We start from the raw sequence: 13,084 nt of genomic DNA, 5'->3' as shown, positions 1-13,084 counted from the left end.
CTACTCAGTTTAAGGGCTTGTGTCAACATGATGTATTCTATGAGTGGCAGCGTCTTTTCTCAAGTGTTACCAATAAGGAAAGATTGCATGTGTCTGCCAAGAGAAAAAGTGCAGCACCAGAGAAAAATGTCTGAACTTTTCGGAAACATTTGGAGGCGGCTGTAGCTCAGGAGTTGGAGCAGCTGTCTGCCAGGAAGAAGATTGGTGGGTCGATCCCTGGCTTCCCCAATCCTCATGCTTAAGTGTCTTTGGGAAAAAATCTGAACCCCACAATCCCCCCTAATGCTCTCATCAGCGTGTAATTGAGCGTGACTGAGGAAAAAAATCTGTATCGACACAGAAGTGCTGTCTGAATGTACGTGTGAAGGGGTGAAAGTGGCTTGTAGTATAAAAGCGCTTTGAATGTTCAAGATTTGAAAATTGCCATAAAAATGAAGTCCCTTCAAACCGTCACCTTGGTAACCAACTGAGGAAAAACTGAGAAAAAGCAACTGAGACTGTGTCTGTGAAATTTCTGTCACGTGCATCTTATGTTGGACATTTGCTTTGCACTGCTGCCGTGGTCTCATCAGTCACAGGTTGCAGGATGGCGTTTCTGTTTAACAGGCCTTCCTTTTTTATCATGGGTATACTGTCTTTGCAGCCAGCACCAAACATCAACCACACACTTCCCATGGGTGACGCTAATCCAAGAGAGCTTCACTCTTTCCTTCCTGTCTTCTGATCAGCCTCATCGAAGTCCAGCGTCAGATTTATTTGTCATGTCCGCTTAGCTCGTGTCTCAAACGCTCCGAAGAACCTGTCGACATGAAGAGCTTTTATACCCAGATGGATGTAGGGCAACGTGTTCTCCAGCTAGACGGGTAAATGCCTTGGAATAAAAATACACAGAAGCTCCAAGATCCCCTCAATGTTTCATTCACCCCTGCTCTTTGCCTTTTTTTTTGTTAACCACCCTCAGAGACCTGATTGAGCAGTTCTCAGACTGGCCGTGACAGGTTAAGTAGGGCACGAGACGCAGCTCTCTGCAGGTCCCGGCTCGCCGCTGACTCACATTACCAGATACATCTGTTTGAGGACTCCTTTTTAAAGGCCGATAAGTCATGTTGTCACAGACACTTTTCCCTTGGTAGAGGCTCATCTTGCTTACGGAGGAGGAAGGAATACGTGGGGTTTAGCCGTGGTGTCTCTGCACTAGTGCTTGTTCTTTCTTGTTCATATTGACTCTGGCATGTTTACTCACTAAATGCCACATTTTGTAATTCAAGATAATTTGACATATTATGAAATCCCACGCAGGTCTTTGGTGTTTTCCTCTGGGCTAATCATCTTCTGATTTCATGCAGGAGGCTGTCATCTTGTTCAGATGTCCACCGAATGAAATGTAATGTGCTTTAGTTCTCGATTTTGAAAGCAACAAATGATATGCACAAACTGCTGTTTCTGTAATCAAGAATTTAGTATTTTCAGACTTCCTATGCCTGGAGGGAATCTATTGGCTACATTCATTTAGTGTAATAAAAAAGCACTGATCAGAAGTATTCAGTAACTGGCTTCACTCAGGATAAGACAAGTAATCCGATTCTCACTGACATTTCAGTCGACGAAAGTGAGGATATTCCACAAGTTCCACAAAAAAGTGTCAATACTTCAAGTAAATGTGCTGTGTTCCTCATGCACAAGTACTTAACTTAAATCAGCAAATGTCCTTAACATATCAAATCAACAGGGCTCAAATCTCTTTGGGTAGACTAAAAAGAATACAAAAGAATCTGCAGGTTGGGCAGGTTTGGGTTAAAAAGTGAAAAAGCAGCATTGCTACCAGGTTATAAACTATTACAACAGTAGTATTAATAAGTTGTGATTACATAGACACCTTCCCCTCCCACTCACATCACTCCCTCTGGGTCTTCTTCCCTAACCTATTGTGGATACTGCAGGTCTCCTCCTGGCTGCTGTCAGTAATATGTATCACTTAACATCAAAGAAGCCACTTTCATTACAGTTAGCCAATAGGTCTTTCAAAAAGAGAAGGAAGGTACCTGCATGAAATTAAACTGTTTCATTGAAACTATCCTTGTTATGAATACGGACGTCCCGCATCAGCCATTATGGTCTGATTGACTTTGAATGGTTGATTATGGGATTCTTTTGTGGGTTTGGTGATCGTCACTGGTTCTAATGACAGGTTTGTTGTGTGATCAGAGCAGCAACAACTCACAATGCTCCCTCCAGTATCAACTCTTACCATGACAATGATGTTTATAATCTGTATAAATGGCATTTAAAATCCACAATCATCAGGGGTCAGAACTGCCAGCTCAGTCTGACAACAAAACGTGAAATAGTCACTTAAATTTAATCTATTGATTGGTGTCCACATGATTTTCTGTGTTTTTGTGCTACAGTACCAAAATAACAGGGTATCCACAAAGTGGCAATATTTGAAGAAATAGTCACATATCAATTTTTGCATCTCAATTAACATCTAACATTTGGACATTGGACTGGGCGACGGTGCCACACATTTCACTGACAAGTGAAAGAGTCAAGTTGGAATGCTATCATTTCCATTGGAGTCTTCAAATAACCTCACAATGAAATGTTGTTTCTGCGCTCAGTTGGTGTTTCCTTGTACTTTCATTTGCTGCTTCGTTTCTGTTTTAGTTTCAGTTCAGTTTAGGAAAACATTTAATTTTCCTGGATTCCTGGCTGGTGAGTCAAGCCACTCGGCTAAACGTGTAAAACGTGTGAAACGTGCTAAACACGAACCAGATGTCTTATTGAAACACTGAACTTTTTTTTTTTTTGAGAGATAGGTGAGAGTTGATTTGTGCTGCCTGTCCTCATTTATGTTGGACACATAGCATGTGGGGCTTAACCTCGTTCCATAAGTATAGTAGAGGGATGGAGGCCACCTGGCAACATGTGTAGGGGTGAAGCAGGGCTAATTTGCCTATTCAGAGCTCCATGGAAGTGAGGCAGAGATGCAGCGTTACATCTGAGTCATTTAAGACGTGACAGGATTACTCTCTTTAAAAAAGAATGATCAGTTTGTTGCTTTGATAAACAAAGATAAGCTCCAGGGCTTATGATCGGTGACAGGAAAAGGAATTCAAGCATTTATACAGAGACCCTCTCTGACCAGTGTGAGAGCAGAGGAGAAGCTCCATCATATGGTGTTACATAAACCGGGAGAAGTGGGTTTAGACTTGACTGTCTGAATGTTGAAAACAGATAGGTGTTGGAGACTTGAGGGTAGTTGCTCCTGTTAAACAAGACTTTATGTAAGGTGAGAGTAAATGTCAAAGTGGTACAAAAGGTGCTTAATAAACACTTTGCTGTCTGTGAAGAGAACTTAGTGGTCAAATCATTATATCATCACCTTTTACTTTATCCCTTCTTTGGCAAGAGAGCAGGCCTCTAATCATTAACAAAATGTTACGGATGAGTTCTTGAGGAAATCCTCAAGCTGCGTTCACAAAGACATCAATCATGTATCGATTGAGCGTGTCCAAAGATGGGCCAAACTGGCTGCAGCCTCTCAAACTTTATAACAAGCTGTCTAAAGTACTTATAAAAGCTTTCAGTCTGATCTGTACCTGACACTTTCTACTACTACTGAGTAGTAGAAACTACTTACTCTCCTACTCAAAAGGAATAAAATCATAAAATAAAGTTGTGAAAGAAGAGAAAACATCCCTGAATTAAATTATTTTTGTGATTTCAGTGTCTTCTGTCAACCAATTATTACATGATTGACTTCAGTGTGCTAGTGGCAAACGTGCTGCTGTTCCATCAGTCCTGTACCAACATTGTTCATAGATTTTTATGCTTTACAAGTATTTCGAGTTTTAAGTTTTTTGCTGAGTCAACAAACTAGTGTTTTCAGCAAATGCCGGCCACAGTGACTACATGCAAAGCATGGAACTCTTTTTAACATGTCAGCCACTAAAACTGTCAGTACATTTATATACACAGTTACGTTGAGCTTTGGCCAAAGCTCAAGGAGAACACACCTTAGTTACGCCATACTTTTTAGCCCTTTCAAAGCTGTTTTTGCAAGGCTCAGTGCTTTCCCATATATTTATATATATATATCCAATTTGAGTCCAATTTAATCTATATATGCATATGTAATTCAACTCCCTGCTTTATTATTTGGGTTTGTTGGACATATATATTTCATTTAGTACATTTCTAGTCGTACTAACCCGTTAATATGTTTGTATGAAGTCAAGGTTTTGAAAAATAACCAAAATACACCCTTGTTAACATGCCAAGCCCCCTCTCCATTCCCTAGTAGCAGGAGAGCTGGTCTAGTCTAGTCACTCATTGATCCTTTGCCTGAGGCTCGTAGAGGTTGAACTCTACTGACCCCACCATGACTCCGAGATATGTGTTGTGTACCAATAAATCCATAAAGCTGTCTGTGCTGCTGAAGAAGCAAACAGATTTATCACACCTTTTTCTCTCAGTCATGCTGTTCTGTCAACATTGTTTTGATTACAGTTTCTTATGAGCGCTCAATTCAGTGAACTTTTTATTTTTTGCATAAGCGCATAAGGATTAAAAACTCATCCAGTGCAGTTACACGCACAAATGCAGCTACAGTTATAGTTTGACTTCCATTTAATTGGATCACTGTCCTTGTCCCAGTGTACATGCACAGGAGCAGAATTAGGTTGTTGACTCAGTCATGTTCCACTCTGTGATGCTATAACTGATGAAAATGTTCAATACATTCTGATGCTTTGAACTTTCTCTGTGGGAGATCATCATACATGTAAGTATAGCCAAATTCACTGCACAAAAGTCTTTGAGTTACTTAAATGGGGGGTTTGTCAGATCACACTGCTCTTCTGAAATTAGGATTTTATTAGAACAGAGAGACCATCTGGGAATGCTTAAAGTGGCTGGAAGTTGACACATAGTCTTGATGGGCAGATAGTCCATCACAATTTCTGACATGTAGCCGTCTGACAAAAGAAATAGAAAAAACGTAAATGAGAGCAGCTTTATTGGGATTTCAGCAGTATCAATACACACTTGAACTTTACTGTTTATCCAAAAAGATGGAATTTGAAGAGCATTTGCAGAGCATCCAGGTCCATTTCAGTCTTGAAGTGATTTGAAAAACAATTGCATTATCTGAGCATGTTTGTCCGGTTTCGAGGAGCTCGATTTTGTATGATTTTGGTCAGACTAACATGTTCACATGCCTTGTAAAAGGGCAGTTTTGCTTAGAATTGCCCGTATATTGCAAACATATGCTCTTATTGTTTCTGTGAACACACTGTTTTGTCTCTGCTGCTTAAAATTCACCCTAAACTGCGCCACCTCTCCAACAAAGTATTTCAGAGCAGTCTTTATGAGAGATGTTTGGGTAAAACATGATAGGCACAAGTAATGTGACTGAGAAAAAACAGCCTACACTGACCCAACCATACTCCATACCATCAAAATCAAATTGGGCTTTGAAAAACAAACATTATTAAATTGTTTAAAGTCCACATCCACTTAAAGAAGAGAACTGCGTCTTCCACCAAATAGCTGTTCTCTCAAATCACAATTATAATTGCCTCAATAATACCAAGAATTAGTAAGGCGTGGGTGTGTGTTCTTTGGTGGTGTGAGAGCAGAAGGGTGCTCCCAATGGACCACCCCTCCTTGTTAAAAAATAATAAATCACCTACTGACTGCAGGCGATGTGAATCACCACATCAAAGGAAATATAATGAACTCTCCAACATGATGGCAAGTAATTAATCCTCAGTGGAAAATCAGATCTGAAAACAGTTGCTGAAAACTGAATGAAACCAAGAGTTTCTATTACTTCTGCTGAAATTAAGACCAACTTCCAGGAGGCATTATCTTGGGTCAAGCTGGCCTTAGTGGATTTTAATGGTTTGTTCAGTTGTTCAGCTAATAGTTTTCATTAAACACCAAAATGCTTGAATTATTCATTCATTTGCTAAAGTTACTCCTGCAGTGAATTTGAATTAAATTAGGTAAATGGTAGATATTTTTGGCAAAAGTGATCATTGTGTTCTTTGTGGTTCCAGATCTTTGCACAGACTGAATTTATTTTAAGATTCTTAAAATGAAAATGGACTTGCTAATCAATTAAACATGTTTTGTTGTAATGAGGAGTTCCTGGTTATGCATGAAAGCCTGGCTCTGAGCCAGCTCCTGACTGACTCATCTAATTATTCCTGTAAACCATTTAGTACAAACCAAGTCATTCATTAATTTGTCTTTGAATGTTCCAGACTCCCGAGGATAGGTTGTTTTTATGTAAATAACTAAGCATTTTCAGAGTCATAATAGTTGTCTGTTACTGTGTAGTTTTACAAAAGGGAGCCAGGAGTATAGGTCTGTAGGTGATATACTGAAAGAGTGCACGTTTAAATTTTTCTCCACAAAGAACTTGGAAAGAAAATAGATTGCCCATTCAGGCTTCCCGAACAACTCATATCAGTACATCTCAGACTTCACTGATACACCAGTTGTTGGGTGTATCAGTGATGGACAAGAGGCTAATTACAGGGAACCGGTCAACTACTTTGTGCCATGGTGTGAGAACAATCACCGTATCTTGAATGCCAACAAGACAGTGGAGATGATTGTGAATTTTGGGAGGACCACATAACACTATTTCCATCCTGGGAGAAGCAGTCGTGGTGGTGGAGGACTACAGATACCTGGGAGTTTACCTGCATAGCAAACTGGACTGGAAATGCAACACTGAGGCTGTCTTCAACTTGAAGAAATGTATTCTTGGTGCCACTATTTGGTCATGATGACGCAAATGCAACTGCGTCAGTTTAATTTTTCTCATATTTTCCTTTGCTTCATCTTTATGTCTAAAGCTCACAAATACTCTCCTATATCCCTTTGCCCTCCCTCGTCTCTTTCACACTTGCTATTGCAGCCAGTTTCCAAGTTAAGCCCCTCCTCTCTAAAATAGCGCTCCGGAGCCCTGGAGAGCAGATGCTGAAGTGACGGCATGTCATCTCTGTCCCATATCAGTGACTCACTGAGGCCCGTGTGCCCCAGCCTGTCACTGGCCTGTCGGTCTCCCTTGCTGGGCCACTTGGCAGCATGATGTCTCACCATCTCACCGTTGTAAACATCAGTTGAAAAAAAAAGTCCTTACCTCTCTCACCCAATGGCAAGTTTCACAAGAGGAACCACTTCAAAAATACTCATCTCTCACCTCTCATCTTCAGCATAAGACATAAGATCCACGGCATGTTCATGCAAGTTTGACCTGCAGTAATTTCTGCTGCTGGTTAGAGAAATATAAATTGTCTAAGAAGTGGATTTGAATAAACTGCCGGAAATGCTGTTATGTCTTTCAAGGGGAATGCCTGGTCCACAAGCTGTTGGGAACAAAGGGGAAAAGGAGGCTACTAATGTAGTGTGAAAAATGCTACTTAAATCCGTTAAAGTGAAGCTTTATGTGGCCTGGCACCTGCCAAGCCACATTATTTGCTCCAATAATACAAATAATACTTAGAAAGAATTTGAATTTGTAAGTTGTGTGTTATTAAAAGCCACAAGTGAAGCAGTGGGTGGCTGTAACCCTTTGTTGCTGAGCTATAATGATGGATATTTTCAACACAGAAATATTATATAGAGCTTGCTCCAGGGCTTTAAAAAAGAGGAAATGAAGTCCTCTGTATGATAATTCCTCTGTATCCGCTTGTGTATTTGCCAATTGCATAGAGAGATCTCATAAAAGTCAGTAGAGTTACACTATGAGGCTTTTCAGTGACCCTTACCCCTTTCAAAGCTACAGCTTGAAGCCATGAGAGAATCAAATGACCAAGACAGACAACAGCAGATGTAAAGATTACTGTGAGTCTGGCGACACGTCATCAATTAAACCCCTGAAAGGAGTTAACATTTATAAAAGATGCACATGTGAAGCCTTCACTCTGCCACTGCAGGCTATCTTCATTTCACCTGAAATTCATCACAGATGGGTCAGTTTCCATCACAGCGACTCAGCAGTGAAGGTGAAGCTCATTAATCTTCAGCAAGAACCTTCCCTGTTTGTTGGAGAAAAGATTTTGGAAAGGTCTGATCTGCAGAAAGTACAGTGTTGGACCTTTTAAGATAAGATTTATCAGAGCAATAGCTCCAATAGTACACAAGTATGTGCAGTTTTTCTGGTTATTGTGATGGTTAGAATGCAATTAATCTGTCAGATCGAAGAGGCAATATTGATAATAAAAGTAAAAGTTTACAAGATACATGAGGAATTTAGCACTCAAACCCAGCTTCTAATTTTTGGTCTGCCATTTTTGGTGTCTTATCCAAAAAAGCTATGTATTGATAGTCTAAACTGTTCCTACAGTAACCTAGAACAGCACAGCTAAGTTGCCACTGTTGCTAATCTAGTGACTTAGCTAGATTTGGTTACTTTGCAGACTTCCAAAACGATTTTAGGACAAACATTGCCAGCACGGTGGTGCAAGAGCGACATCTCTGTGTCAGCAGGAGCACCTCTCAGCTTTCTCTTTGCTTAATCAGTGGCACAGAAAAACAACAGCAGCAGCACCCGGAGACTGTGGTTTGTTTAGGAGGCTGTGAACCATGTGAGAGATGACTCATCACACTGTTGCCTCTCACTCTCACTAAGGGATCATTTTATGTAAATATGGCAAAAATCCCACTATAGCTGTTGTGTTTTACTTATGTGGATGGTGATTTTGTCATATATAAAATCAGCATTTTATAAGAGCAAAGCAGCAGCCTGGAAGGTGCTTGAAAGTCACCATGGATGAACATGCATGGATCAGCTTTCAGTCACAACTTAAGACTCATTTCAACTTCTGACAACCATGTCAAAAGATATTTCCATAACTCAAAAACCTATGTGTTCATTTCGACAAAATTTTACACAAATGTGTAATAGGATATAAAGATTAAGTAAAAACACTTTATATCGAAAACATAAAAGGTTCAATGTGGCATCATAATGTTAAAAAATACAGTAATGGCCAGTATTTAACAACAAAAAATCCTGTAAAAGAGGGAGAGACAGTGATTATTCTTCACATAAAGGTTGTCTTTGTTGCAGTTGTACTGGGGGGTATAATTGAGACATTTGAGCTGTCAGGCTATTAGTTATCATTGCTATTCAAGATAGACACAGAGATCTCACTAAATTCAACACTATTTATTCATCATCCCTTGATGTTATAATTGGCAACCAATTACAAGAGCTGAGAGGTTATTTAACTGTAAGCAGATTTTTAAAACTTGGATTTTATAATATACAAGGCATTCAGATAATCACGTGTAAAGCCAAAGGCACATTGTAAGAATTTTCAAGTGTTCGGGTGCGAAAGAGAAAATAAAAGCATGCTAAAAATGTAAACCCATTGTAAAGTAATCTAACTTTTACCTTATAAGACATAAAGCATCATTTTAAAAACTTTCTAAAACCTGAGGGTTTCTAGGGAACTTTAAAGTTTCTACTTAAGGTTTTTTTTTTTTTTAGCCACTGAAGAAAGTAGAAACATGAATTAAAAACCATGCCAGGTTAAACCTTCAGCTTGTATTGTAAATGATTGACTCTACACTTATGTTCTCTTGGAAATGTTGATGCAATGCCAAAGTAAAAACAGGAATACTTTGCATCAGGTCTCAATAAGCAGCACACAGAATGCAGGCACCAGATTTTACTTAATCAATCTTTACCTCTGATGACCAGAAATGTAATGCCCGGGCCATAAAACCCCCCCAAAATTTTGCTTTTAGATAATTTCCTTTGAACAACTAAATCCCACTGAGGTCCACTTTACTAACGTGTCCTCACTTTTCAAGCAGTCAATTCAGTGTCATAATGCCAACCTGAAGAGTTTAAGTCAACACTCACCCAAATTTACCTATTCTATTACCTCACATAAAGCTCCAATCCATTCTGGTGTCTGAGGAGCTTAAACTGTAACCCTTCTTATGGCTTTGTTTGCACAGTGATTTATAGGATTGAAGCTATTTTTATTACTCTAAAATAAATTCCCTCACCTTTTGAGACACAGGCTGACATTGACAGCTCCCTGTGAGTTTAGAGGCTCTAAAAGCGAGTCATTTGCACTTTTTTATATGTAATGTAAGAATTATACCATGTTTTGACTACAAATTAAACACCACTGCAATAAACTGTGAATCACCCATCTTACCTCTTTTTCTCCACACGGTGAAGGTGAGAAGAAAGGGAAGTAGCTGTTGATGTGATGCAGAGGTAGGAGCTTAGGCAGGCAGAGACACACCACTGAGACCGTGATTGATGGAAACACCTCTGAATGACTGGGCAGCTTACTGCCAACAATCTGCCAGTGTTGCAGCCTCATCGACACAAACCCACATCCTCCTCTCATGAATTTACTCTCCTTCACAGTCTTCAGTGCCACAGAGATAGCTGTCATTGTTTGTCTTGATACTCTTAATATTTCAAAGCATTTACAGCTGAGGCAAATCTTTCTCTCACCTACTACTACCCTAAACCTCATAAATAAGGAATCTTGGAGTGATCTCATCTTGCTTTTAACCAGCTGCCAGCATGTCAAGAAGGTGGGCAGAACCATCGGACACCACTTGTCCTCATGTGTTAAAAGCTTACACAAGTGTGGATGATGGCCTGTGCAGAAATGTGACTTGAGAATGAGAAAGAGAAATTATGCCAATCTTTAACTGCTGTAACAACTAACTAATTATTGCATTTCCTCATATGTAGCAAAAATTTCTTCACTTAATGTATTTATCAAACTTCAGCAGCATCATATTGTAAGAAATTTGCGAGGATGCAGGTTTACAATGACAAGGCATTCTTCTTCAAAATAGCCTAATTTACAGCAAAGGTTACACAGAAAACCTATTTATCTGGATTTTACTGTCAAAGCTTAAAAAGTCCGTAATGGATCCCATTAGACAGTGAGAAGGCTTTCTTCTCAGAGGTAACCACAAGTTGTAATTACGATATTCTCCATTTCCTCTTTTTTAAAGCCCCTTTCAGTACTTTTGTGACTGTCCTGCTCAACACATCAAGTTAAGACTAATGGCAAAGCTATAATTTGTAACATTTCTACCTCAATGTGTTGAGAAATAACCATGAAAGGCTTTGCCGTAACATTCAAACCCAGAGAAACATCATCTGTATTGATAACTCTGCATTTAATTCGGGTCACCTGTCAATGGCTTCAAATCGTCTTTAACCCCCTTTGGTCACAGAACAATAATTACTGCATTTCTCAGTCACACAGCACAGTCTCTTCATATATTCTCATAGAGTTGGCCATATTGCAACACAGTCACAAAACCAATGAACTGATCTTACAATACTGATCTAACGGCTACACTTTAATAAGGGTGTAAATCATACACTGAAGTAATGCTTAGTTAATTTATGGCTCATAAAGAGTTTATGTATGAATTAATGCAGGATATATCATAAACACCGAACTGTTACCATGAACTAATGATCTACTGACTGTGGATTTATGTGGTTAGTTCACTCTTAATAAATCATTACTTGAATAATGTTAATTCACTGTTACTGAATACATTAACTAATATGCCACCAAATTAGCTGTTTTTCTGCCTTTGATTAGCTTATTTTGTAGCTGTTGTTAGATGTATCAAAATTAGTAGTCATCTTAAAAAAATCTTACTGGTTGTCAGAAGTAAATCTGTAGGTATCTGTACAGAATGACCCACTGATCACAAGTTTCTATCTCAGTTTATTGGGTATGTGGGGAGGCAGGACACTTTTTGATTGAGGCATTTCTATGGCTTGTCTGGGGCCAACGCCTTAAACTGAAAGTGTTGTTTGTTCTTTATGAGGGATACTGGTCCCGGTTTGTTGATTGAAAAATGACTGATGTTCTTAATCAAATTAATACAAAAAATATAAAACTAGCATTTTCCATGGTGCTATGTTGTCCATGACAGGCTTTAAAATACATTAGAGGGAGGTTCAAGGAAAAACTTGTGTTAGAGCAGAAGTGTGAAGTGACGCAGTGATGGTGAACCTCTTTCCAATGAAAAAGCCAGCTGGTTCTTGGAAGGTTTCTTAGCTGAAACAACAGCCAGAAAGGTGAGCTCAAAAATGAGCTGATTTAGTCTCTGTGTATCAGTCACTTACACAAGAACACGAAAAGAGTGTTTGGTTTCTAAACATTATTAAGGCAAATCTGAATTGTCCACTTGAGATGTGTCATCTCATTTTCAAGGGGGTCCTGAATAAAAGCAGACTGTGAAAATTTAATAACCCATGCATGCTCTTCAGAGCTGCCGTGGCCTGAAGACATTTCACACCTACATCACTCCACATGGTGCCGGCTTAACAGATGGTATTGGACAGTTGGATTAAAATTGTGGTTCAAGGAAAGGATGATGATATATATTCTCAAAGTCTGCTCCTCCATGCAATGCCCTCATCTCTGAAGGTTACGCACTGGCTGCTTCCAGGTTATGGCATCTTAAGTGGTGGCATGGCTGATGGAATGAAATTCAAATGTTTTTTTTCTTCTTCCTGGTCACTCTGCTTTACGGGAGATGTAATTGTTTAAATGTATATTAAGATATTGTATTCAAAGAGATTAATAAGTTAATGAAAAATCTGCCTTGGTCCTGAAAATATACATGATTCACAAGCTGAGCAGGCATGGACCTCTTGCATAAATCCTGCTCTGTTATTATAAGACTTTTGTGCCTGATTTATTTTCCACAGCCAACTCGGTCGTGCCAATACATGGAAAGGGAAGACTATTCAATTAGACTGCATTTCCTGTGCAATGGCCCAGATTAAGTCTGCTAAACTCAACAAGTTAAGAAAAAAATATTAAACAAATGAGGGCAGTTCAGTGTCACCACGGGACACGGACAAATAAAACAATCTTCCAGCCCACTCTCAGGAAATAACATGCAAAAGATTTGCACCAGTCTTTCAAACTTGTGTTGTCAAATTTCCTTTATGTTATTCTGAATGATTTAATATTGTGTTTAAACACTTAAACACTATACTTGTATCAGAATGTGCTGAGTTATAACTGGAATTAGTAATGGAAAT

Source organism: Leuresthes tenuis, unplaced genomic scaffold (assembly GCF_036924035.1).
Source record: "Leuresthes tenuis unplaced genomic scaffold, fLeuTen1.0.hap1 SCAF_24, whole genome shotgun sequence".
Taxonomy (NCBI): domain Eukaryota; kingdom Metazoa; phylum Chordata; class Actinopteri; order Atheriniformes; family Atherinopsidae; genus Leuresthes; species Leuresthes tenuis.
This window is presented reverse-complemented; position numbering follows the sequence as displayed.